This window comes from Ochotona curzoniae, unplaced genomic scaffold (genome assembly GCF_017591425.1).
Source record: "Ochotona curzoniae isolate NIBS_2020 unplaced genomic scaffold, NIBS_Ocur_1.0 patch266, whole genome shotgun sequence".
NCBI classification, from domain to species: Eukaryota; Metazoa; Chordata; class Mammalia; order Lagomorpha; family Ochotonidae; genus Ochotona; species Ochotona curzoniae.
In genome coordinates this window covers 69,206-96,351 of record NW_024466824.1, presented here as the reverse complement: position 1 = coordinate 96,351, position 27,146 = coordinate 69,206, and the positions used below count along the sequence as shown (strand labels likewise).

General features: G+C 54.7%; 1 protein-coding gene across 1 annotated transcript in view; it reads left to right on the top strand.

The window, feature by feature from the left end:
* Nucleotides 1-27,146, top strand: part of LOC121166948 (phosphatidylethanolamine-binding protein 4-like) — a 158,782-nt gene that overhangs the window by 121,137 nt on the left and 10,499 nt on the right. The window lies entirely within an intron of this gene.

Here is a 27,146-nt window from a genome sequence, read left to right as displayed (position 1 = left end):
CTAATGTGCACCAACTAGGCAATGGCTCAAGTAGTTGTTCATGCCACCCATGTAGGAGATCTGGATGGAGTCCCCAGCTCTTGATTCTTGTGGGAATTTGAGAGACATGAACCAGCCAGTGGAAGATCTCTCTTTGTCTAGTTCTCTATCTCTCTGTCTTTCAAATAAACAAGTAAATAAATGTGAAAAAAAATCATGGAATGAATAGGCATTCTGCCTAGCAATGGAGGTATCCACACCTCACTGCAGAGGAGCTGGGTTCAAGTTCTGGCTGCAGCTCCCCATTCCAGCCTCCTGCCAATGCAACCCCTAGGATGCATGAGTAATCAGGTCCCAGCCTCCCCGACCAAGTTCCTGGGAAGGACAAAAGGTGGTGTCCCAAGTAGTTGGAGTTGGCACAGATGGAATTCCTGGCTCCTGGCTTCAGCTTGGTCCAGGTCTGGCTCTTGCAGCATTTGGGGGAGTGAAACAATGGATGGAAGAGAGAGAAAGATTCTGCCTAAGAAAGAGCGAGAACATGAGAGAAGGAGAGTGGAAGGAAGGAAAGAAGGATGCTAGTTGTCACTTAGTTACTTAGTTGTAAGTACATGTGTCAAGAGTAAAACTTCATGGGGTTTTATAATGCATGAAACCATCAACGAGACAGAAACCATCTCCCACACCACTTCTTCCCAGTTCCTATCTCCTGGAAATCTAACCTGCTGAGGACCATTGCCACTGTCAGTGGGCTGTGTCCTGCGTGCGTGAAATCAGAACCAGGAGGACTGCCTGCACTCACCTGCTGTGTTCTATCACACAAGCTGCAGAAAGATGTGGTTCATTCCTCGTGGTCTCGCTCACTCAGCCCCGACAGACGCCTACTCTTCCCCCAGTCCTGGCTGGCCGCTATGACTCCACCCTCCCCCAACACACACACCCCAGCCCTCCATATCTACCAGGACCATCTGCACCCATGCTGGCCTCAACTCCAGGAGCCCCTCCACTCTTGTCCCGCTGGAGACATCTCACAGCAATGAGAGTACAGATGATGAAATCACGAGGTGGGGAGGGGTGGCCTCAAATTCCCTCTAAGTTGAAAAAAAAAAAGATGGGGGTGATTATTTGAAATCAACAGTGCTGTATTATTAGTCACACATTTGTTTGTGACACATCTCACCATAGCGAGTCCCTCACCAGCCTGTCACAGCTTGGAGGCTGAGAACTGCTTGACTCCCAGGTGTGAATCTGGAAACAGAAGGGTCACTTCCTGCTCCCCCAACTCCACTTAAAAAAAATCTCTTCCTCCCACCCCGCCACACATTTCCCTAGAGATATTGCCACAGTTTATGTCATGGCATGCCATAGCCCCAGTGCTCCCATGAGGACAGACTCCTCCGTCAAGTTCACAGCACCTGTCGGGCACAGAACTTGGGACCCCAGCCTTGCTACTAGAACTAGGACAGAAAGGTGACTTTGTGATTCCCATTTGACATGTGAGCAAACTGACTGAGGCACACAGAAGTGACACAGCATGCCAAGGCCACACAGAGATGCTCCTTCCTAATCAACTCTGTCTCCTCCACTCTCTACCCCCACTGCCACACTGCCAACCCACCTGGCAGGCAGGAGAGGCTGAGCATCCTGGAGTGAGGAGGAAGAAGCCACTTTGGGGAGAGAGGTGACACGTGGGCCACAAAGCCAGTGTGTGAGGGACATGAGAGAGCATGCTCCTGTTGGGTTCCACACGCACATGCCCCGCCCCCAACCTGGCACCTGGCACTGTTGTCCCAGAGACCCAGGTGTGTCCTTCATCAGTGATACCCCAAAAGCCAGGTGCAGAGACATGTCAAGTGACATGCACAGGTGTTCCTGTTGCTCAAGGACCTGTTTCTTCAGGCCCCTCTTGGGGTCAGAGGCACACCTGTCAAGAAACTTTGTGGAGTGCTTAGTGCATGCCAAGAGGCTGGTGTGTATGATGCCCATTGCTGCAACAACCTTGGCACATGGGCATGCCAAGAAAACTGGTACTTGGCAAGTTCAATAACACAGGGCTGCAGGCTACAGGAGGCAGAGAGGAACCGCACCTGCAGGGACCCTTACCCACCACTCAGCACGTCCTGGGTACTCCTCATCTGTCTGTCAGTGAGTGGACTTCCACTGTGTACAGTTCCACAGATAAGCATGGCCAGTTCTTCCCAAACCTGAAGGCTCTTCCTTATCACTGGGATGGCCCCACCACAACAGGACTGGCCAGGGATTCCGTGTGCACCTGTAAGGAGGGAGGCCCTGACTGGGTAGGAAAGATGGCCATCAGGCTAATCCCCCAAGCCACCTGACACGGGCTGGCTACTCCTGCAAGAGGACTTCAAAACAGTTCATAGAACATGGGGTTCAGTTTATTTTGATCCAAAAAAAAGCACCTGGAAATCATACATACTTTTTTCATGGCATGCATTTCTATGAACATGTTAAAATCCTGTATGTGCATGGAGGTAAAATCCTGTATGTGAAGGCAGAGAAGAGTGATTCTTCAGAGTGCACAGATGCAAAAGGCAGCCTGTCCACTGGCCCCCCCCCGGGGGGGCGATGGGTATATGCAAATGCGTATATGTGCGTTTGCATAAGCACATATATGTGTGTGCATGTGCATGCATGTGATTTCATTAGATATCTAGTGTGGAAAGATTTTTAAATTTTTATTTGGAAGACAGTTACACAAAGAGAAGACTCAGAAAAAGGAAGATCTTCCATCCACTGGTTCACTCCCCAAATGGCTGCAACAGCTGGAGCTGAGCCAGTCTGAAGCCAAGAGCAGGAGCTTCTCCCACACAAATGCAGGTGACCAAGAACTTGGGTCGACCTCTGCTTTCCCAGACCATAAGTAGGCAGCTGGATCAAAAGTGGGGCAGCTGGGACACAAGCTGACAGCCGCTCATACACCACAGCCCTGCCCTAGAGATTTCATTTTTCGGAATTATTTGAGTTATTTGAAAAAGAGAGAGAGTTTGTGTGTGTGTGTGTTCTGGTCCACTCCAAAATGACCGCAGTGGCTAGGGCTGAATGTAGCCATAGTCAGGAGCGTCTCATGGGATGCATGGGCCCAAACATGTGGGTCATCTTCCACTGCTTTCCCAGGTATATTAGCAGGGAGCTGAATCGAAAGTCGAGCAGCCAAGATTCAAACCAAAGTCTGATATAGGATACTGGTATCATAGGCAACAGCAGTTTAATCCCCTGTGCCACAACCCTGCAGTGTGGGGAGCTGGCATTGGAACCCCAGTCTCTTGTGTCATGAGCACTATACTGCAGGTGTGGACAACGAAGTCCACACGTGCCTCCATTTTGTGCTACGTCCATGGCACAAACCCAGGGTTGATTTCCCATAGGAACACAAGCGAGGGTAGGGGTTGACACGCAAAGTGAGGGACTCCCCGCAAAGGAATCTATGAGTGTTTGACATCCCTCCCCCCCAGGGAGGCCAATTACAAGTTTTCCTGGAGTGTGGACTTCTTGAGGGAAGAATTCCAGCGAACCTGGCAAGCAGGAAGTCAGCTGGTGAGAGGCACGTGATGGCAGAAGTTACAGCACAGAAAGGTGGACTCCAGGTGGTAGGTCTGTACTGGGGACAGGGTTCAGCTGACAGCGAGAGCTTCCTAATGATAATGATGACCAGCTTTTGTCCTCCTAGTGAGCCTGACTTCATCCCCCTCATCTCATTGTCACCAAACCCTGACAGAGGCAGACGCTCACATGATCCTCATTCCGCAGAGGAGGAGGACAAACGCTAGCCAGGGCCACTTAGCTGGCAAACCTTCTTACCTTGAGACCGCTGGCTTGATGGCCTGACAACACCCAGAGTCAAGAACAAGCTAGTCTTGGCTGGGGGCCGGGGGGACATAACAGAGGGGATTCAAGCAGTAACTGGGGGCAAGAGGAAGGCGAGGCTGGCATGGGATTCAGGATCCAGGGGTCGAAGCCTCACTATGGGCAGCTCCACCACACCAGGTGACAAGCACAGCCCTCTCTACAACACGGTTCCCTAGCCAGCAGAAAGCCAAGGAATCTCCCATCCCTTCAACGCCAGGATGCTACCAGTCTTTGCTTGGGTATAGGAGAGAAGAAGAGAGGCCAGGATAGGAAGACAGGGCCCACACACACACTTTGCTACCTGCAGAGAAGTGATCCACCTGTCCGAGACCCATGGCCTTTGTTAGTGCAGTGGTCATGGGAGACCCTCCTAGGATAATATAGTTGGAGGTGTTGCCGGGGGAGGGGGGTAGTCAGCACCAGTCCTTCCCATCTCCATGGGACCAGCAGCACTGAGAACAGGGAGGTGAAGTTACCTCCAGACTGACTCTCAACTTGACCTCAGCCATAGGCAAGGGTTAATGTCAGACCCAGAGAAAATGATGGGGCAGAATTCTGACTGCTCCACAGACAGGCGTCTGAAGGCATGCTCCCGGCCGCGTGGCTTTCCACCCCTGGGTTGCTCTGGTGGGTATATATTTATCCACATATAAATATCTCACTCCCTGAGGGACGAGGAGCCTCAGCCAAGGAGTAGGGGGCGGTTCAGTGTGATCCAGGGGAATTTGCTCTGAAGGAATTTCACTGCAGAGAAAGAGGAGGAGAGATTGAATATTGAGGACATCACCTGGTTAATAAAAAAAAGAAAAAGGCACATCTTCCCAAAATGCACAGAATTCCTTTTTTTCCTTTTTTTTTTTCTTTACATTAACAAAGGGTGTGTTATTCTCTTACCCCTCTTCTTTCTTTTTTTTTTTTTCTTGGCAATTGAAATTGTGATTTCTTTTGAGACGATAAACGAACGGCAGGGATTAAAAAATTTGCTGAAGGATGGGGAGCGTAGAGAGAAATCGGGGTGTAGAGAAAGGGGGGTGTGGGAGCTAAAATCTGCCAGCAGCAGCCATAAATGTGGAGTTATGCCTTAGGCATAATATATCAAAGGAAATCTAATGCATCCAGCTTAAAACTAATGATTGCCATATAATTAGATGAGAAGCATTGTGCTATAAATGTGTATTCTTTAGCGTGCTGTGATTTTACTGTAAAAAAAAAAAAAAAGAGGGGGGGTAGAAAAAAGGAAGGAGACAGAAAAACAGAGCCCAGCAACATACTATAAAAAGAACCCTCTGGTGACTTCTCTGCTGTTTAGTATTCCTTGGCCGTTCTCCCTTGGGAGTGTGTAATTAGTACTTTATGAAGAGTACATTTAAAGCAGTTTAATATTCACCTCATTCAATCTGAAACAATGTGATCCCTGCTTAGACAAATCAGTGCTCCTTGCTGACATAATCTGTCAGAACATTACCTCTGAGAAGACCTTTCAAGAGGTTTGGATGTTAATTAGTTGTCTATCATGTATAAACAGAGCGGTGAGCAGAAGGGCCTCGACAGGCCAGAGGGATACACAGGCAAATGCATTTCACACGAATGCGGCTTGCAGGGGGGTCTCCTCACTCTTCCCCCACTGCCTCACAGCCTCCTCCTCCTCCTCCCCGCCCAAGCTCACCTCCCTCTCTTCCGGGCAAGCAAAGCACTTTCCGGGGTTGGCTTCCAGGAGATGTACCACCCACCGCTCTTCCCAAAGGGACTGTATGTGATGTGCGCAAAGCAGCTGGCCTCTGGCCTCCCCTCTTCTCGTTCATGTACCGTTTCGGGCACCCCATGGGACCAGCTCACCTGACAGGTGTGATGGCTGCCAGCTCCCAAGTCTTGAGGCCGTGACCTCACAGGCACTCCAGGGCAGACCCTTCTGGTAGCAGAGTGCCAGAGAAGACTGATACCTGTGAGAATTTATACCCACAACGTCCTGGACTCGGAACACACCTGCCAGGCCCAGACTCCACGCCAGGATGGCATATTCCCGGCCCTGCCTGCCTTTCAAGGGGAGGGAGATGGTCAGTTCCCAAGAGGACTGGAGCCTTGGCTCTTCCCGGGTGAGCTATCTAAGAAGCAGAGCAAGCTCCCCTGGGTTCTGGACTTGAACGACCTTGATGACTGGAGAAGCCCAGTCTAAAGAATAGTTCCACTCACAATGCTGTTTTCAGATCCCAGCTGACAGTGCAGGGGCTCCACAAGACCCTCCTGCACCCTTCCCCACCCATTCCACTGCCTGCCTGGCTTGCTCAGGCACTCCACCTTCTACCAGCTGCCCCGGGGGACCCTCACAGCCTCTCTGGTCAACCTTTACCTTGCAAACAGCCAGTAAGGACCTACTGTGTGCACCGTACTCTGCACCGCCAAGATACATAAAAGCCGTGGTCTCCGTTGGAGGCATTTACAGACCCATAAACTTCTAATTGCAGGCGGGAGCAATTATAAGCCGTGTAAGGGAGGCAATATAATTGAGTGATTAGAAGGGAGGGCCCTGGAGTCCAACTGCTTGCAGTCAGAGCCCAGTCCCCTTTCTTGACAGCCAGATGGCCTCAGGCGGGTGGCTTATGTCGCTGCTCTAAGTCTTAGCATCCTGGTCTGTAAGATTGTCGTAAGAATGTGTGTTTGTGTGAGCAACTAGCACAGGGCTTTGGGTGCAGTAAGCATTCAAAGAAGGCTTGTCCTGCCCCGTCTGACTGTGTAATGATGAAGACACCCTAAGGTGGGAGAGGCGGGTACTATTTGACCTGTGCTTTGTTTGTTTGCTTGTTTGTTTGAAGAGTTATTTTTTTTTTCCTGGAAAATCAGATTTACAGAGAGAGAAGAAAACACAGGGAAAGAGTTCTTCCATCCACTGATTCACTCCCCAAGTGGCTGCAATGGCTAGAGCTGGATGGGGCTGGAAGCAGGAGCCAGGAGCTTCTTCCAGGACTCCCATGTGGATGCAGGGTCCCAAGGACTCGGGCCATCCTCTGCTGCTTCCTCAGGAACGTTAGCAGGGAGTTAGATCAGAAGTGGAACAGCTGGGACTTGAATTGGCACCCGTATGGGAATGCTGGCACTACAGGCAGAGCCTTAATCCACTATGCAGCGCCAGCCCCTGAGCTGTGACTTTAAAGGACTAAACAGGAATTCACCAGGGTAAGGAGAAATTGAGGGCTTGCTACATGGGAAGAACTGTACACACACACACACACACACACACACGGCACAACGAGAGTAGGGTTTGGAGGAGCCATCAAGAGCCAACCCCTGGCTCCCTACCCCGTGTCATGTCACACCACCGGGTCCTTCAGGATGGCCCTGGCGTCCCTGGCCACTACCACTCTCTGCCTCACCCCCACTCCAGGGAAACTGCCACGTGTCCCTCTCAGAGTTGATGTCTCAGAATCCTGCTGCCCGGGGGTACCTTCTGAGGCCTGAGGAGTCTGTGGACAGAACTGGGCTCAGGGGAGACCCCCAGGACGTAAGAAAGAGCAAACCACCAGCTAGGCAGTCTGTACCCTGGCCCGGGCTCCCTCAGCCTGGAGACAGGACGAATGTCCGGCCACCCTTGGCATAGCATGGGGCAGGGCAGGGAGCATCACAGCACAGATGGAGCTTCTACATGTGGTGGCTTTTGTTAAAGCCAGCTGACCTATAACACGGCCCAGGGACCATCCAGTGCCAAATGTTGGGCCCCACTGTTGCCACATGGAAAAGGCACAGTAGGGAAAATATTTACATAGGGCTAACACCCCCTGAGACCTGGGCGACCTGCTCACTCACACTTGCTTTCTAAAAGGCTGTCTGGCAGAGCTGAATCAGAGCTGGGGGCTCCCACATGTCCCCTCAGCCATCCCAAGTTCTCATCAAGGTACATTTCACAGAGTTGATGTCTCTGTTTTTTTTTTTTTTTCAAACCAAAGATGCATAAGCTAAGGGGGTGAGGGGGTCACCATGCAGATGTCCTGTCCCAGGCAAGGTCAAGGTCAAGGTTCAACCCCTCACAACACAGCGGTTAGGCAAAGGAAGCAGGCAGCCACACAGGTAGCCCCCACACCCTTCACATGGACTGCATTTACAACACAAGTTCATCAAGGGCAGCTTCAGCCGTTGAGTCACTCACTCTACCACAGGAGGAGCACCCCTACTTGTTGCATCTCAGTGGAGGGTTGCAGTTCTGGCTCCCACCCGTTCAGAGGGGAGGGAAGTCCATCCTGCAAGCGTACTATGTGATCTCTGGCAGGCTATCAGCCCTCTCTGTGCCTCTCTCCCCTCCCTGGCCAGTGGAGTTACCACTCTGCATCCCATACAGGGCTCGGAGTGAGGTCACATCTGTGACCGCTCACAGTAGGAAGCCAGCCACAGGGGGAGGGTGAAGAGCTGTCATCCCCTGGGTGGGGTTGAATAATTACCAAGAGCCCCCTCAGGGATGTCAGGAAGCAGTTTACGGGTACAGGGGGTGGGAAGGTGGCATCAGAACCAGCTGGGCTTTCACAGTCACCCAGGTATAAGCTGAGATCCCAGCGCGGTTGGATATCCATTGGCTTTATCCAACAACTCAGTTGCTTTCAGCTACATGCTCCCCGATGGTTCCAGGGGAATAACCCCAGCCACAGAGGAATGTTTGGTTAAGGATTAGAGAAAGCCACCCCAAGCACTCAGGGAGCTTGTTTATGAACCATGCCATCCTTCTGTGGACCAGCTCCAAATGAACGCTGGTACCCTCCATCCATGTCTGCATCTCCCAGGGCATCCACAGCAGGCATGGGCTTTAGCGCTCACCACACAAAACTGAGTCAGCAGGATGTCACCCAGGGAACCTGCCTCTTACAGGGCTTGGAGTTGCAAAGGCCAGAGAACTAGACAAGGCCAGGTGAGATATCCAGGTGCCCTTGGTTCCTGGGCAGTGGCCGAGATGGGCCTCCTTCATCCTGAGCCACACGGCCCCTGACTCCCTGGCCAAACACTGCTCCCTGCTCAGGGCAGGCAGCAGAGGATGGCTGGACCCAGGGACGAGTATTTAGAAAGGGATACAGGTGGAAAAGACTGGCTTCCCCAGCTCTTCCTGACCTGACAGGTGGAGGGACAGGGGCTGAGTTGTTGGATGGAGCCCAGCCCAGCAAGAAAGCTTCAGCCCCTCCAGCAGAGGATGCGAGAAGCTGCCCCAAGCGGCTGCAACCTCCACACAGTTCAAGCTAAGCTGCTCACACTGAGACTGGCTGTATCAACCACCTGTGCCGACAAGCAGTTGAGCCGGTTATATAACTGCTGCCTTGCTTTCGTTGGCTTTCCTGGTCAGGGGCTCTCCCCCAGTGGACAGAGGGGTGGCAGAAAGAGGGGAGGGATGCAGGATCTCAGGCCAGGGAAGGTGCCCCCCCCCCGGGAGCCCCAGGGGCTAAGGTTTCCCCATGCCAGGCCTGCTGCAGCCCCACGGGGCCAGAAGGAGGCGCCAGCTGTTCACCTGCTGCCTGCGTCTTACCACCTTCCTCCAGCAGGATCCTGTGCCAGCCTTGCAACCCAGGAGCTCTAGGTGGACAGGGAACTCATTGTTTCTCAGCTGAAGGAGGCGACCCCCTGGCTCTAGGCAGCAGACCCTGCTTCTTGCCAGGGGTCACAGTGACCCCCAACAGCATGGGAGCCACAAGCCTCCACTAGAGCCATGCCCAACAAAGCCAGTCACCCACCCACACGTGACTAAATACAGAGCAATCAATGATAATCCATGATGACTACAGTGATGTTGGTGATGATGACAGTAGTGAAAGAAATAATCCTATGGAAGGTATTTATTGTGTACATGTCTTTATTCATTCATTCATTTGAAAGGCAAAATTACAGAGAGAGAGAGGGAGAGACAGAAAGAGAAAGAGAGATATTCCATCTGCTGGTTCATCCCTCCAATGGCTGATCCAGGCCAGAACCAGGCACCTGGAACTCTATCATGGCTCCCCACAGGGCAGCCAGGGTCATCCTCTGTTGCCTTCCCAGGTCCATTAGCAGGAAGCAGGATTGGAAGTGGAACAACTGGGACTCATTGCCTCTCTGGCCTCAAGTGTGCATGCCTCCCCTCTTATCCTCCTGCAAGATTCCTGGCAGTTAAGAGCCAGCAGGGTGTCCCGGGGATAACCCTGGTCCAGCCTATCCATTACATAGAGAAAAACACTGGGGAGGGGGGGGCAGGCCCCCTGGGGTCACACAGAGGAGCTGGGTCAAAGAGCCACCTTCCTCCAAGGCACTGTGGCAAGCAGGGAAAGGAATGGTGGAGGCGGCCTTCAATGAGATCCTTGAGCCCCACACTTGCCGCGTGTCTGGCTCTGTGCCAAGCACAGGCGGAGGAACCCGGGCTCCCGGGGAAACCACACCAACAGCCATGAGGCCAAGTCAGCGTGCAGAGTTTAGAGAACAGTTTCTCCTCCCCGCCTCTGATTCCCTGGAAGAGAGTAGAAAAAGCCAACTTGCCTAGAGCTGGCAGGTGAATTCCAATGACGAGAACCTCAGACCTCAGATCTGTCACCCTGAGCTCTCTCTCAGGGTCCACTCAGGGATGAGCTCTCCCAGCAAGACCCAAATGGCAACCCAGCATTGGCTGATGCCACCAAACCCTTCCCTTGGGTAGTGTGAGAATTCCCCAGCCATGGAGACCAGGATCCTAGTCTTAGTAGCATTCCCTCCCCTGTCCAGGGGACAAGATGGAAAAGCAAGCCATTCCCTCTGGGGACTGTGACAGCAGCTACACTGTAAGACGCTAGGGACACAGGTGGAAGAGAGGTATATGTGGACAGGGTGGAGACAGAGCAGCAATGATCCAGAGGCTGCTTCCCAGGAAGCTGGCAGGTGTCAGTCCCTGGGGCTGCGTCAACCAAGCAGGTTGATTTGTCTCTATTCCACTCTGCCTGGGCTTCCAAAACATCCCTTTGTTTCATCAGAACCTATTGCCTGGGCAACTTCTTGCTCCAGACTCCCCTCTCCCATTTTTCCCCCTCATTTGGGACCCTAGCTCCAGCCCACACCCAGTCTGGAAACAATGGTAGCTTCGGCCTCAAGGTGGCAGGGAGGGGCCCCAGTGGACTCCCAGCTGGACAGATGTGCTCTGTTCCGGCACAGCTGTCCCAAGGGCAGCCCATCTGTGCTTACTTCCTGCCTCCCAGCTCCAGCCACTCATGCCTCCCACACAGGGGTGGGGAAGACTGGTCCAGAAAGATTTTCAGTCCCGGTCCAAGAACCCCTGGTATTGTCACCAGCTCCTGTCCGGCCCACTTCCCCCGGGTCTACAGTGATGGCCTGGTGTGATGGACTCAGCAAAGCGGAGTCCTTGCCTGGGCCATTCTTCATAGGGCAGTCCCATTCTCCCTCCTGCAGCTTTACTTCCCCCACTCCCCTTCCCCCATGCCATGCACCAGCAATTTCGCTGTTCTACTTTCATTGTCTCATTGAGACTAACAGGTCTCCCTCAGTAGGGCCAAGTGTCTGCCCTGGAAGAGAAAATCATTGCAAGAGGAGGTTGATGCCAGCTGCTGGGGCAGCCCGGGCAGGAAAGCACTCTGGGATATTTGTGTGTGCCCTGACTCCAGGACTAGAAGCTTTTGGCTATTTGTTCTCCAAGACTCCAAGGGATGGTGCAAGCAGCTCTGTGGTTCCCCGGGACTGACCTTTCCTTGAGGGCGGGAACTATGGAACTTCATGGTAACTGTACATCCTGGAGCACCCAGCCATGGCTCTGTCCCCAGCAGGCACTCAGCTTAGGGTGTGGTTACCAAACACTGCATCACCCGGACAGGTGCACAATGTGATACAGCTTGTCCATCTATGCTTAGGGAGTTCAACTCAACCCTTGGGCTTGAGGGGGTGGGGGAGATGCATCTTCCCATGATGGAGATGGGCGCTGGAGGTGGTAGCAGAAGGGGAGGGGCAGAAGCCTCAGGTGGAAAATAAACAGGTACCCAACCACCCCAACCCTTACTTCTTTACTCTCATGCCCTCATGAGTTGGGCATGAAGTGGAAAGATGCTAAACTGATCCCTTTGCCGAGAAGCATCTTCAAAATCAGGGGTCCCTGCTTTCCCAAAGAGTAGCACTACCTGTGGGCACCCGGCTTCTGCAGGCAGCATTGCAGTGCACCCCAAGAACAAGGGTTGGTCCAGGAATGGAGCATGGACTTGGCTCAGACTTTGCCAGATGCAAGAGAGAACCCACGGCTATTTCCAAGGAAAAAATTTCCAACTCTCCCCCCAACCATGTCCATGCATACCCATAGTCTCAGCATAGCCTTTAGGTGAGGGTCCTATTTAGGCTGGAAACCCACCTGCCCCAAGTGACACCATGTTTTTTTCCTCCATGGTTCCCTTCTGTTGAACCATCTTGAAGTGGCAAGGCAACCCTCGACATAGGTGATTACATTTTTCAGAGTGTTTCTCTTATAAAGGATCTTTCACAGCAGCACCCATGGAACCTTTTTTTTCCCATCCTCCAAAGCGAGTCACTGCCCACACTGTCATGGTAGTGGTCATCCTGTGATGGAGCCCCCCGCAATCCAGATCCTGGCTTGAAAACGCTGATATCCTGATAAGGCTAGCACAGTGCAACCGCGAGAGGGCGGGTGGGTGGGTAAGTGGGCCTGACGTAATGACGGGCAGGAAAGGCAAGCTGGTGAGCACACCGTGGGCAGAGGATCAGAGCCCAGTCCCAACTCCAGGCCCTTGAAGCAAGGGCTGCTGGGGCCAAAGGAGGCTGGCCTTTCCTTTAGGTATGGCAATGTAAGGTCCTGTGGTTCCACAAGAGCAACCTAAAGTATTCGTTCAACACAAATATATGCACACCACACCACACACACTCACACACACACACACACACACACACACACACAGCCCTCCTCTCCCAGGGCAAGGCCTGCTGTTCAACACCCACAGCCAGTGACTTCGGCTTCTCATACTGCACACTGGCATGCCCCTCCAGCTTCCTCTACTTGTCCTTCATGCCCAGGAAGCCTGAGAGTGATGTTCTTGGGGACCAGACCGGAAGTTCCCTCAAGGCAGCTGGGGCTTGGAGGGGGGGGCCAGAGTGCCGCTCTCACTGCCTGCACCCCCACCAGGAGCTTACAGCTTGCCTTTGTGGGGGGGTGAGAGGGGGCCTTACAACTCCCCATATCTCTCCTGGGCACGAGAGCCTCTCAGGCCTTCGCAGTAGGGGTGTTCTCATAGCTCAAGATGCCCACTCCTGCCATCCCAACCCTCCCTGGAGACCGGGCACTTGACCTTTGAGCCCCCCAATGGTCCCCCACTACCACCGACTCCCCAGGACAAATTTCACAACCTGGCACTGAGTTTTACTACAAGTTTCAGACAAAGAAGGTGTGTCGAAGCTGAGAGCATGCTTCTGCCCGCTGTGTGGGCGTCAAGTTCAATGCCATCCTGTCAACACTTGAATGTGTTGAACATCACTCACAAGGGCATTCTTTAAGAAACCTATTAAGTTAATTATCCAGGCTTTTTTTTTTCCTTCTCTCTCCCCCATCCATGCATCTCTCATATATATATATATATATATTTTTTTTTTTAATGTTTTTGGCTCTCTTCCTTTCTGAGATACTTTTGGTGTCACTCCTCTCCCTCCATCCCCTGCCATCACACAATAACACCTTGTTTATTTCAGTTTGTCAGGGTGGCTGCACTGCATAGACCCGGTGATCTTTGCTCAGCTCTTGGTACCAAGGGAAGCTGAGGAGGGAGGCAGCACCGTCTGACCCTAGTGATGGGGAGTGGGTCCAATGGCATCCTACACCCCACAGCCAGGACAGGGACAGTGAGGGACAAACCCAGCCCCCACTCAGGCAATGCCCTTCCTCTCCACAGAAGGAGAGGCAGGTCCATCGTTAAACATCACCTCAGTTTTGGAAAATGACAAAAGCACTACCCCAGTTGACTTTATCCCAATCCTAGCCTGGTACACCAGAAGCCCCTAGGCAAACGAAAGCATAGGTTGATCATAAGGGATGTCAGGGCAGGGATTGGGAGAGCTGGGTTCTAAACCCTGTAACTGGTGGTCCTGCAGGGGCCGAAGCCCTGGGTTTGCTTATGTATGAAAGGCAGGAGTGGACCCACTGGAAGGATTACCAAACGGCTCTCCTCATCTGAGCCTCACCCACTGTCCGCAGCCACCTGCAGCTGCCAGCAGAGGAGAAGCAGCCATGATCAGGCAGAGAGGAGAGCCATAGGCCAAGCTGACAGCCATGCCCTGTGTGCACCCACCACGGTCCAGGAAGGGAGGGCTTTGAGCAGGGAGGGCTTCCAGCTCCAGCAGGGGACGTGGAGGCTCTAAACCTGGGAAGGTGGCCCGAGAGGGCCTAGGAGAAGGAGGGGGTGGTATCAACCACCTTATGTGTGGATACGTGTGCACGCGCATGCGTGTGCGGCCCGATTGCTCAAGTTGACTGAGTCTAGAAGCCTTGCGTAAGCCCGGGCCGTCATCCAGGTCAAAATGGGCCTTACCCATCCCTACCTCTCCCCCTTCCCAAGCTGGGGCCGCCAGGTTCCCCTGCTAGGTGGGAGAGCGCGCACGCCTCAGGCGCCTGCTCCATGGCGCAGGCGCACAGGCTCCCACAGTCACACATTCCCTGAGAACGCCCTGAGGCCCCTGCTGCGAAGCCTTTCCGGGAGACTTTTATGGCCAAAGAGGAAGTCTGGGCACCGTTGGAGCAGGCAAGCGCCTGCCAGGAGTGGAATTGGCCTATGAGGAACAGGCTGCTTAGTTAGGCCAGATCCAGCTGATAAGAACAGGACCTCATCATCTCAAATGATTTGTCCTCTACTTGGGGCTCACAGGTCCTGGGTCAAGAGGCTAAGTATGGAACACCCTCTGACCACAGAAGCACCTGGGTGGGGGGGTGAGGGCAAGGTTGGAGGGGCACTTGGGGACTTGTGGGGAGCCCAGCCCAGTGCCCTGATGTTCAGCGTCATAGCCACTGACCATGCATGGCTCCTTCGTCATACAATCATTTTTACAATCCCACTCCTCAGCAGTACCAACTACTTTTGAAGTGCCCTGTGGCACCCCCTGGCCAGTGCAGGACAGGGCAGGGGATGGCCATGCTCATGGTGGTCCAGCGCTGAGTGGGGGGGGGGGAGGCTAGAGAGATCCACTCCTGGTGGAGGGCGGAGGTCTCCCCCAGCAGTAGGAGAGGAGAAGGAAGGGGAGGGCAAGAGTGGAGAGGGCAGAGGGCAGGGCAGAAGGGCAAGATTCAGGCTTCTTGGAAGGGGCAGAGAGAGAGAAAGAAAATGGAGCTCGCGATGAGAGAGCGCCTCTCTGCCCACACAAAGGGTGCCATAGGGTACATTTTTCAAACAAGGTGATGGTGGGGGACATTGATTCAGTTCCACTCACACCCCAGCTCCCAGCTTCTGGGCAAACCTTGGAGAAATGGCCAGCACTGAATTGGGGCAAAGAGCATCCACCTATGAAATCCAAAACACCTGGCTTTCGTTGCAGCCCTGCCACCTAATGAGTGGAGCAAGGCGCCCTCCCAAGGGGCTCATGTGATTCTGTAGGGCGTGGTGGGGAGGGGAGGTACATCACTGGGCAAAGGAGAGAACCTGGTGCCCATGAGCTCCTCCCTTGGTGTCCTAAATACTTGCTGCATGTGACACAGAGCCAAGTGGGGCTGGAAAAGGGGGTGCTGGTAGCAGGGAGGGAGAGAGGGAGCGGGGGAGACACAAGAGGAAGGCTGTGTAGTGAGGAAGTCATGTAAACAAGATTTGCCAAGATACACAGACTAGAATTATCTGTGAGCCAAGCTCAAGACAGATTCCTCCACTCTGACTGGTCAACTCAGACAGGGGGAAACCTCTAGCCACTAGGACATTCCCTCCCCCCCCCCACGTCTCCCTCCCACACCACATGACGCCTCTGTGACACCCCAGGCTGAAGCACCCACACCACCACAAGTCCAAAGTCAGCCCCAAGTGGCTTGTCCCCTTTCTCTACCCTACTCTGGGGTTGTGTGAGCCTCAGCCAGGGGAGATCTAGGGAGAGAATCAGCCTGGGTCTTCCCAACCCAGTGAGCACACGCAGGGTCGCCATCAAAATTCCAGTAGAGGGAAGGAGCCAGAACACAGCGTCCTTTGTTCTGAGGTGCTGGCCGATGCGTCAGAAGGACTGACTGAGCTCATGGGCCAGGATACCCAGCCTGTGTTGCCTATGTGTGCCTGCTGGGGTTTGGGCATGAGGGTAAGCCACTCCAGCTCTCCAGGGCTGCACCTGAGGATGGGATGGGGGGTGTCAGGTCCCACCCTTTCCCTCCTTCTGAAGCAGGATTCCCCCAGAGTTTAATGTCCAGAGGCATGAAGCCAACCCAGGCCCTGTGGTCCCTGGAGACTGTAACATTTACTGGAGTTTGGAGGGGGGAGTGGGGGAGTTGGAAAGGAAGGGCAATTCTCTCTCCCCACCAAGAATGGACAGGAACCAGGAGGGGGCGGGTTGTCAGGGCCCAGAGAAGCTGCCCTCTGCTGACCCCAATTATCCACACGGCGCCCAGAGGCAAGGCCGGGCCAGTGCCTGCTTGGGAACAACCAGGGCTGTGGGCTGAATCATCAAGGAGTCTTTCAGACCCCCCTCCCCCGCTCCTAGTGGCTAGTGGTGGCTCCCAGCCAGGTTCTGACACTTCCCCAGATCCTTGGGGAGAGCATCTGTACTTGCCTGGACCTCCCATCCTCTGGGGGACCTTGAGGGCTCGGATCCTGCTCCTCCTTCAGGGGCTGCCACTCACTCAAGACCCCTTTGGCCACACACCCCCTCAACTAACCCCCTATAAAGGGCTTGTCTGTGACAAATAGTTTGGATTGTCCTCCAAGTGATGCATCTTCGCCTGACCTATCAGAGGGCCGGCCAGGACAGAAGTCCCAGAAGGACTTGAGTCTCTCATTGAGTTCCTGGGAACACAGGAGGCAAGTATCTCTTAAAAAAAAAAAAAAAAATACTCCCTACATAGCAGGTCACACTGGCCTGCAGCCACAACACCCGGGGCTGTGAGCTCACCCGGCACCAGGAAGGCAAACAGGGTCAGGCTTGGCTGGTCCCAGCGCTCTCTCCACGAGCTGCTCGCGCGGGAGACCTCCCAAGCAAAACACAGGTGTTGCTGGTGATTCAGCAGGAGGCCCCGCCCCACGCCCGCCCCGCAGGAGCGGGAGTCTAGCTTCTCAGGTGCGAGGCTGAGGCTGAGATGACTCGGGGCGCGCCTATCAGGACCGGAGCAGGGGAAGGGGCGTGGCGCCGCGCAGCCCACGGGTACCTACAGCAGTCTATCTCCCAGCCTCCCGCCATCCCAAAAGGTAGACTTACCAATCAGGGTGTCTGCGCTTCCTGCCGCCCCATTCCCCCTGCCCAGTCCTAAGGTTGCCCACTTGTCAGCTGTACATTTCTGACCAGATTAGGGATGGAGAAAAGCTGCAGCCTCCCCCAGGCACCTCGGGCCGAGGGCTCCTAGGGGTCCCCACAACACAGCTGTGGTCTGTGACTGCCAAGAGCCTCTGCCCCAATCCCACATGGAGCGGGAGGGTTCAGCCCCCAGGATGGCCCCTTCTGGTTTGGGAACAGGTGAGGATGAAAGGGGTGGCAGAAATCAGAGCTGTCATTAGGCTGCTTTATGAGCTCTGGGATGTTCATTACCCCCAACCCCATCATTAGAGGCTGCGGTGAGAGCTTGGGGCCCCTTCTTTATTGCAATAGAAACCGAGGGGGTTCTTTCTCCTCCAACTCCTTCTCCCCCCCCCAACAGGGCAGGAGGTGTTCAGCGACTTCTACAACCAGGTGTGACTCATTGCCCTTCCGCAAAGGAGGATCTGTTAGCTCCCAGAGGACAAGATAAGGGCCTGGGACTTCTTGAGAAAGGGGAGGTCCCATTCCCTAACCCTAACCCTGGCCTGGTAGCTGGAGGCTGGCATAAGATGGCATTGCCACCCCCAGCTTGCAGCTTGCCCCATTCCTCCCCCCAAGTAACACCTATGTGGCTTCCTCCAGGAAGTCATCCTTGTATATACTAGATGTGACTCTTCACTCCCATATGCCCACCTCACCCCCACCCTCCACACACACACAGACAGGCAATACCTAGCAGGAGCTCCATACCCCAGGGTGGAACTGGCATCAGCCAGGGCAGGGTGAGGGAACTAGGCTACAAAGTGGGGAGTCCTCCCTCCTCACCCCAATTCTTTGCTTTATCTCTTGGCCCAGCTGCTTTCTCCAGGCCACAGGCAGGGAAAGGTTGACAAATAGTACACCTGTCAGTTGCCCCAGGGTGTCGTACCCTACCCACCTCCTAACCGGATCCTTGCACTTCAGTCCCAAGATTCCAGGTAGCCCCAGGCCCACCTGTTCTCCAAAAGAGGTGGCAGTGAGGACCAGAGGGGAACACAGTGACAACTCAAGCAGGGACAAACCTGATCTTTGGGGAAAGCCAGAGAGAACCCTCCATGCATGACAGGCCCAAGGCCTGGCGGGGGACGGAGGCGCCAGTGGTAGTAGGCTATAGCCCACCCCGCTGGTGCAGGCTGGCCAGGTTGAATGGAGTGTGGCCAGACCCCAGGAGAAGAGCAGGGGCTCCGAGCTGGCAGATTAACCAGCCATCATCTGCATTCATTACAGGCCCCTTGCCTGAGCAAGGCTGTAACCTCAACCACCAGGGCAATTAACTACTCCGAACAAAAAAAGTTCTGGGAGAAGTTCCTCTCTCTCCCCTAGGGTTCAAGGCTGCTCCACTGGGAAGCTATTGGAGCCCAGTCCCGGTTTTGAGTGAGAGGTGGGCAATCGTCCCTTGACCTCTTTTGGGGTTCATTCCCTGTTGATACCAGTTGCCCTCTCCTCCCGTCTCCCTTGTGCCCTCAAGGCACCATTACCTGAAAAGACTGGGCCCTCCTTCACGTTGTGCAAAGACTGGTTTCAACACCCTTAGAGACCAGCTGTGTCCCGCCACAGGGCAAGCAGGAGGCCAAGGGCCCGATGCCCCGGCCCAGGTCTCTGCCATCCGCCTGCAGGGAGGAGGGTGATGCTGGTGTCGGCAACTCCAGAGACTGCCAGCTGGGCGACCTCCCTCCACCACCACGCCTCCCTGTGGGCCCCCAGGCTTAGCGGGGCGCTCAGGGTCAGCAGCAGAGCCAGTCTTGCCAGGCAAGGCTATAGGTCTCCCTTGCCCCAGCTGGGGTCGTCGGTCCCTGAAGCCATTCGGAGACAAGACAGGGCAGGTGTGGGTTCAGGCTGGTGCTTCCTGAACTTGGCCTTGCTGGTTTTCCACAGTATGGACTGCCAAGCTCCTCAAACAGGCAGCAATGAGAGTGAGTCCCACGAGTGTCAGTGACCGTAGCAGTATCTTCTCCACTCCCCCCCCCCGCCCCGACCTCCCACTCCTGGGTGGGCCAATTTCATTGTTCCCTAGACACAGACATGCAAACCTGGATTGACACAAGCAGGCAAGGACACAAAGGCCCCAGCAGAGGGGACCCTTGCCTGGCCTGGACAAGAAGCACCAGGACAGGACCACACAGGGTGGCACTCGACTTGAGAACAGAATCCAAGGAAGTCACTTAGCTGCTGACCTCTCACTGACAGATATCAGAGCCCTACAGTAAGCCCTGGGATTCAGAAGAGCAAGCAGGAATTCTCTCACCTCCTCACTCCAGTCTCACCCCTGGGTCCCTGAGCACCTGGGGAACAGGAGCTGGCAGGGAGGGCCAGCGAGCAGTCTAGGGTTTTGTCCCGGGACAAGAAAAGAAGCCAAATCTGCTTTGGCTGCCACCTGAGCTGCAGTAGAGAGCAGATGGTACCTCATGCGTGGTCAGGGGCACCATCATGGTGGGAGGTCTCAGGTGGAACCCAGGATTTCTGCTTGTGCACACACTCTGAGCTGCAAGGGGCTGGAGCAGGCTGGGGCCACAGTCACCCCACTGGAGCCTCTGAAAAGACCTCAGGCTGTGTGTGCTCCTGGGTTCACAGAGCCTCCAAATCTTGCCAACATCTTCTCTTGCTCAAGCTCCCCCATCTGTCCCTGACAGAGTCCCTCTCTCCCTCCCTCTCTACTCTCACTCCCCCCACCCCACTCACACACACACCCCTCCTCCGGTTCACAAGGCAAACCCAGCACATATATACCCATGGGGCAGGGCCCCGGTGGTCTAGAGGAGGCGAAGGGGCTGGAAAGTGTGGGCTGTGCTCTCTCCTCCCACTAGAGCTGATGAAGGAAAAACCCGAAACAGGCTAAAGCCAAGAACAGAACCCCAGACGCTGACTCCACCCACTTCTCCCAAAGAGGTCAAGGTGGAGGCTTGACATAGAAATTTGAGGTTCCCTTTTTATATCCACCCCTCCAGCCCAGTCTGTGTGGACCACCCTTACCCCACAGATGGCACAGGATCAGGGCACAACAGCCAGAGACAGCCAAGATTAGCGTGGCTGGGCGCAGTGGAGGGCATAGGTGCCAAGAGGGTCCCTTTCTGAGATGGCAGCCAGGCGAAGAGCCCAGGAGAATGAGGGTAGCAGACACCAGTATACCCCCTTCCCCACTGCTCATTGCGGGGATCGGGGCTTGAACCCTACGACTCCATCTTTCCTGGTCGGTCTGCTCTTTCCCAGGCCCTGCTTGTTGCAGAGGTTCCCTGGTTTCCTGATTGCCCTGCTTCCTGCAGGGAGAGCACAGTGACCGTGTATCCCACCCCTACCTTCCAGCCCTGGGATGCAGGCAGGGCCTGGAGCCCACCCCTCCACCACAACCTACATCCTCTGCCACTGGCCACTCAGGCCCTCAGACCCTAGTCCTCAGCAGTCATCCATCCTGGTCCCCTGCCGAGGGTCTGGAAAAGTCCCACGTGTGCTTTGGCTCACCACAGGGCTCCCAGTTGCAGCCAAACCCCTGTGTTCAATGTATCATGCTCAGCTCTGACACATACCCATTGCTGTGCAAGACCACCTGGAGAGGCATGTGTGTGAAAGCGTGTACATGCCTGTAGTTGGGTGTGTGTGGAAGGACCTGACATTTGACAGCTCCGTAGGACTCCAGAAGATTCCATCTCCTACACATATATGTGGATATAAGGATTTGTGAAGAAGAGCATGGAAGTGTATGTGTGAGTCTGGGCGAACCTGTGCACATGTGTGGGTGTGGTGCCAGTACAGCAGTGTGGGGTGACTCATTGACCTCCCCTGGCCAGCTCGCTGCTGGCACCAGAGGCCCCCTCAGACACAGCCCTCCCTGGGTCCTGCTACTTCAGGCAGCTCTGGTCTCTCCCTCCTGCCACTCCCTCCCCACTGGCTGTTGGAAAAGTTGCACCACTGTTTTGGTTCCCTCGCTCCCATCGCCAAGTGATTTCTGGCCAAGTTTCTGCTGAACAGCAGAGCCAGCCACATGTCACCTGCTTCTCCACCCAGGGTCCCTTCTCTGGTCCCTGAAGTTGTCCCTGTCCCTTCCTTGCCATCCCAGATGACAGCTCTGGTTCTGGAGTTCTCTCTCTCTTTCCCTTCCACAGGGTAGGAGGATAGAGAGGAGAGAGGGGAGGGAGAAGGAAGGAGGCTGGGCTCAGATGGTGCCATTAAGATATATTAATGCCCCTCATCAAAGCATATTAATAAACATTATGTGCCACTCGCTCCACATACCCTGGGTGAGGACTAGCCCAGCGGGACAGGCCCCACGTTCACAGCTGAGTAACCTCGGAACCCGCGGCACAGCCATTAGCCTCACGAAGCCGACCTTACCAGGAGACTGTCTGGCTCAGTCACAGCCCAAGAGAACTGGCAGGACTCAGAGGAGCCTGGGGTCTCTGCGGGCAGGTGGAGGCAGCATCCGCCTCCTCAGCCCCCGAGCCCCGCCTACTCCAGAGGCCAGGACAGCCGAGCCTTTCATCCTGAGTCCAGTGAGGAGCTCGAATTCAGTAACTCAGTGCTCTTTTCCTAGCATGGTACTATGGACCTTCAGAATATTCTATCTCCTAATCACCTGCTCATAGCAATTGCGGGATCTTGTTGCCACTTTACAGGAATGCAAACTTGGACACTACGTGGTGCAGCAGCTTGCGGGTGAGCCACTGGGCCGCAGCCCAGACTTGCTGTGCAGAGGGAAGTCTGTGTTAAATGCAACCAGCAGAAAGACCTTGGCGGCAAAGCACCTGCCATTCTTAGTCGCTCTGCAAGGGGCAAGGGGATCCCTCTTTCTTTCCCCAGTGCCTTCAAGGTGGATGCTCATACACTGGCTGCTAGGAAGTTGAGCAGGTGGCAGGGTGAAGTGGCAGCAGGGGTGGGGAGAGGGGAGGAAAAATGTCACTGTTCCTTGCTATTTGGCATCTCAGTCCAGAGCTGTTGATGGGCTGCCACACAGACCATGGTGATGTTTAACTTTACAAAACGCATTCCAAGTGTTTTCAGAAGCTGGTACAAGATAATTAAGATCAAAACACAGGATTCTGGATTTCAGGGAAATGTACTCAGGAGGAACACCCCGTTCCCCACCTGATTCCAGATAAATGAGGTGTACCAGCCCCACACGCAGGTGCTGAAAGCTTTGGCTTTGGTCCCAGGTACCTAGAAATGGTTGTCCTTTGCCCAGCTCAATGCTGCTGCCTGATCACCATGTTTTGCTGGCATATCGCACAGTGTTTGTGCCCAGGTTGTCTTCGTCTAAACAAAATGGGGTATCCTCAGACTCAGTCCTGAACGAGTCCTTTGTCAGCCAGGAGGGGCAGCCCAAGCAGCCCCTCCTGGCTGACCCTCCCAGGACACAGCTGTTGAGCACTCGGATAGCTGTACAGGCCTCACTTGGGGTCCATGGCCCCCAGGTTGAAGCTGGCTGCTGGTGGCATTGTCCCAGTGTTCAAGGCTAACCCCAGCCCGCGGTCTGACTTTGTCCAAACACGTATGCTCGTTCTGGTTTCAGTGAGCAGCCAAGTCCGTTGCTCACGTGCGCTGCTTCCTCCACTTATGCTGCCTTCCCCTTCTCTGTCTGTCCAATGGAAAACCAGAAAACTTCACAAGCCACTGGCAACCTTGACCTTGAGAAATCTTGCTTCAAACGCAGTATCCTGGAGGGTGGTGAAGTTTTGAGTACAACTCCGCCCACCCTGGGTGACTCCTTACTTCCAAGAATCAGATCAGCGCCCCCTTTCCCAGCAACTCTGGAGACCCAGGCAGCAATCGACTCCAGGCTAGGAACTGGGACCTGAGAGTCCCACTGCCCTCTCTGTGCCCGGATTCCAAGCCCTGCTGCCCCTCTGTTGGCACATCCTAAAGACAACACTCACCATGCTGTCCCTACTCCCTTTGGAGGTACCGGAACAAGGCCTATCAGGATGAGACTGTATCTCTTGGGGGGGCAAGCTGGTGTACAAGATACCCACATGCCAGAGCCTAGAGCACTTGGCTCCCAGCTGGAGGGTGGATAGAAAATGCTGGATTTCATTGCATCTACTCCCCCAGGGTAGAGCAGCAGCCAAAGGGGTTAACTACCCTGAAGCCTTTCTCTTGAAGCAGGCCAGAGAGCAGGGTCTTCTCCAGACAGGGCTGCAGGGGCTCTCCCCCTTGTGCCTGGCTGCAGAATGGAGATGGCTGGGCAGCACCTGCCAATGCCCTCTACCTCTTCCTAGTCCCTTACCACTGGGTGGGGGAGGAGGGGAGGGAACAGGCAGCCTTGCAAAACAGCAAGGAACCTTCCGGTTGGATGCCAAGGCCAGCATCCACTTCTCATCTCCTTCTAGTGTCCCCTGTAAAGTGCACTGCCCTGCTCCCCCTATTTGCAACACCCTCCTTGGCCTCACCTTTCACTGTAGGGGTTCTGCTGACGCCCACTCCCCTCACCTCCCTGAGATCCACAAGTGCTTCCCCTCCTCCCCGCCCTCTCCACTCTGGTTTGAAGCCAAGTGGGGGAGTGATTGGATCGGCCCAGCCAAATGGGAAGAGGTGGGTGAGGGAGATGAAATCATCCCCAGTGCATTCGAGGAAACAGCCCCCCCCCCCCCGCCGGCCGACCTTCTGCGCTGGGGGAGGGAGGGTGGTCAGCAAGTCCCAGTAAGGACCCAGGGGCCTTGGCTGAGGCCGCAGGTGGGCGGGCAGATGCCTGCAGATAATTGAAAGGAGAATGAGAAACTTATCCCTGCATCCCTTAGGGGACCAGACACAGCCGGGCCCTCTCCCCACCCAGCAGACCTCACAGACAGAGTTCCAGCTGCAGAGTCTTCACCCAAGGGGGTTCCCCAGGGCAGGGCCATGGAAGGGCTGCCTCTGGAGGTCCCAGTTCTAGAAAAAAAAAAATCGAGCTCTCAGGGTGTCCCCCACAGAGACAGGAAATCAAGAGCAACAGGGTGAAAGTACAGCTGGATGGGGGAAGGGTTGGGGAGGGGCCAGGACACCCCACCCATCATGTGCAAGGGGCAGGCAAGACATTTACCCCCTCCCTTGAACCGCCAAAGGGTCCCTGGGTTCTTTCCCGTCCAGTGCACGCCCCCCCCCCCATGCATGAACTGTTTTGAGGTCGGCTGGTTGCAGAGGGCCTTGCCTTGAAAAATCAGAGTGCTCATCACAATATAAAATAATGGTGGAGGCAGGAGATGGTCAGGCAGGAGGCCAGACCCCTGGCTTCCTGTACTACCCGCTTTGATGGGATCTAGAATGGGGTGCTGTGACACTTGGTGAGCCCTTACTTTTCATATGTCTCCTATGCCAGTTCCAAAGTAGCTGCAGAAAGACATCACGGATGCTGAAGTTGAGCAGGGGCTCAGAAAGAGACCTCATGTGGCCGAAGCCCAGAAAGCCCTCTGAGTGGTCCAAAGTCTAGCTCCTCTAATTGCATCCTACAAGGAGAGTACTTTGTGTCTATTCCTAGGTCAGACAGTCATGCTGGTACCCAATACCTTGCATATATGTGCCCACACACGTATGTAGAGGTGAACACATGTGAGAAGTACATCCAGAACCGACTTTGTTTATTTGAAAGGCAGTGTTACAGAAAGAGACAGAGAGAGATCTTTCATCTACTGGTTCACGCCACAAATGGCCACAGCATCCGGGACCAAGCTAGGCTGAGGCCAGAAGCCTAGAACTTCTCATTTGGGTCTCCTACTTGGGTACAGGAGCCCAAGCACTTTGGACCATCTTCTGCTGCTCTCCCAAATGTATTAGCAGGGAGCTGGATCAGAAGTAGAGCAGCCAGGACTCGAACTGGCACCCATGTGGGATGCTAGCATCAGAGGTGGCAGCATAACCCTATACCACTATGCCAGTCCCCCAGTCGTGTAAACTATCAGTACTGCCTCTCAGAGGGGGTTCACTAGCAGGAAGTGAGAGCCAGGAAGGGGAACCCAGGCACTTTGGTATGGGGTGTGGACTTGCACTCAGTGTGATGTTCTGATCTGTGGAGAAGCTGGGAGAGTTGATATGGGATGGGACTGTCATGCCCCTGCAGTCCCAGACCTCTAGATCATACCTGTGTGTCGCTTCTTAAAAGTTACTTGAAAGGCAGAGTTACACAGAGAGAGTAAGAGACCGTCCACTGGTTCATTCCCCAAATGTCTGTAACAGCCAGGGCTGGACCAGGCTGAAGCCAGGAGCCAGAAGCCTCATCTGGGTCTCCCAAGTGGATGCAGGAGCCCAAGCATTTAGACCATCCTCCGCTGCTTTCCCAGGCACACTAGCAGGGCACTGGATTGGAACTGGAGCAGCCAGGTTTCACATCAGCACTTGTATGGGTGTGTTTTAATGATGGTTTTTCCGAAGCAGAACCTCCCGGAGGAGCCACAGAAAAGCACGAGCTACCAAGCCTTGGGTCTCAGCATCCTAGGCTCCCCCGCTTTCTCCACTTGCTGCTAGTGTCACTTCCTCTGCTGCTTCTATCCTTACCTTTCCAACTTTGGTTTCCTAGGCCACTACCAGTTATCTGTCCTAGGACTGATGGCGAGGGATGGTTTATGGCTACAGGGAATTTGGCCAGAGCTCAGCCTCAGCCAGAGCAACAGCAAGGTTGCCCACCCACCACACGGGGACAGGTCCATCTCTGCTCTACCCTTCCTAGCAAGGGCAGGCAGCATGCTGTAGGTCCTGCCCCCAGGGGGATCCTGGCTAGTCCTAACGCCCTCTGCAACCCAGGGCTTTTGCTGTGTGCCCTGCTGATGAAAAGCTGTGCCTGGTGTGGGGAAGGTCAGGCTTCTGGGGGGGGCGGGCTCCCTGCCCTGTGCTGGCTGGGAAGAGAAAAGCCTTGCTCATCACAAGGGTGGGACCCTCTCCTGACAGTGAGGGACTGAAAAGAAACAGCCTGCTTAGGTTACCATTGTTTTGGTTTAAACAAACCCCTGGTCGTCTAGGACTGACTTGGAAAGGAACCAGGGTTGAGGGAGGCTGGGCTGGTTTTCCCCAGGGGGCCAGGCCAAGTGGGTGGGTGGGGGCACTCAGGCTCTGTCTCTCACCCCCACAAGGCCTCTGCGGAGGTCCTCAGCTCTTTCCCCTGGAAGACATGGCTATCAAGCAGAAGGGTCACCACCTCCAACCCCTGATCCTCATCCTAGGGCCTAGGACCTGACCTGGGAGAGGAACAGGGCAGAGTTGGTACAGAGGGAAGTTGGGAGTAGGAGGTGGGGGTGAACATCAAGGCTTTCTGCTCTGTTCCAGAGCAGGAGAGGACAAGCCTGGGGGTAGAGGGGTCCCCTGGGCAAATGACCCCAAGGAAGAACAAGAGCAAGTGAACAGCAGCCCTAAATGAGAGGAGGCCGGATAGTTTCTGCAATGGGCAAATGGGAAGGGGGCAGTTAGGGCTCACTCCCCAATTCAAAAGGGGCCTCCCACATTCACTCCTTCCTGCAACCAACTCTCACCCCAACACCCCACCGCTGTCACTTGAGCACCACTGCCAGGCAGGCAGCAGGGGTAGAGCTGCACCAGAAAGGGCCTGGAGGACAGGGGCCAGGGCACAGTTAGGTGTTGGCAGAATCAATTAAAAGCCACGCTAATCACCATCATTAAGGCTATAAAACCCCACACCTAGGGGCCGCGGGGGCTCCCTGGCATGGCCCCGGGGCCCTGAGCTGTGGCACGGACCCAGGGGCCCAGCTCTAGTCCCTTTCATCTGAGCCTCTCCTCCTCCTGCACAAACAGTAATTAGCACCCGCCCCCGGGGTTGGGGCAATGGAGGGGGAGAGCCTCATTATCCCACAGACACTGAGCAGAGGAGAGGAAAAACGAAGACAAGGAGGAGAAACTGAGGCTACTGCAGTAGCCAAAGAAACCACCCTGGGGGGCTTGTATGAAGAGGGATTCAGAGAGGGGTCTGGGAC